This window comes from Rhincodon typus, chromosome 28 (assembly GCF_021869965.1).
Source record: "Rhincodon typus isolate 14 chromosome 28, sRhiTyp1.1, whole genome shotgun sequence".
Lineage (NCBI taxonomy): Eukaryota > Metazoa > Chordata > Chondrichthyes > Orectolobiformes > Rhincodontidae > Rhincodon > Rhincodon typus.
The window spans coordinates 1,748,741-1,749,488 of record NC_063359.1 but is presented as its reverse complement, the minus strand read 5'-3'; positions in this window follow the sequence as shown (position 1 = coordinate 1,749,488).

Here is a 748-nt window from a genome sequence, read left to right as displayed (position 1 = left end):
TGGAAGGCTCTCCCACCGAGCAAGTTGAGAACTTGGAAACATCACCTGAGCCACCAGAGAACTGACACATCTTCATTATCATCGTCATCGTCAGGTATTCACACAGACAGCTTGGGGGAGAAAGGACCTCTGCTAAAACTCACAGAGATACAGGGAGTCTTGACTCACTGTTTATTTGTGTAACAAGTTGATGCTTTTACTACTTTGTCTAAATTGCTTGGTGTAACAAATTACACAATTAGATAATTAGATAATTGTGGTGTTTCTTACCTGGCATCAGCAGAAATTGGAGAAAATTGTTCAATATGGTGCAGTGTCTAGCCCCCTCACCCAATTGACTTTAAAACGGGTCTCATGCGTCGTGTTATAATACTACCTACAATCTTTGACAGCTAGGCACAGTCATGTTATTTTATACAGAAATGCGAGTAGATAAACTTCTCTCTTCCTCCAGCAAAATGTCTTCTTACCTTTGAATCAGGCCTAGCAGTTAGGTGGCCACATTAATGATCCAAGCAAACGTTCAAAACACCAGCATGGCTCAAACAATGTTTTCAAAGGGCTCATGATGTGTTGGACCCAGTTGAGTCATTACTGAATGGAATTCTGAAAGCAGTTGAATTGTTTTATGATATCATGTGGCAGGTATTCTGACATCAGAAATGAAGTGAGATGAATCAAGGTGAGCATAATCAACTAAGTGATGTCAGACTGAGCAGAATTTGTGACTGTGTCTTCTAAAACTGGA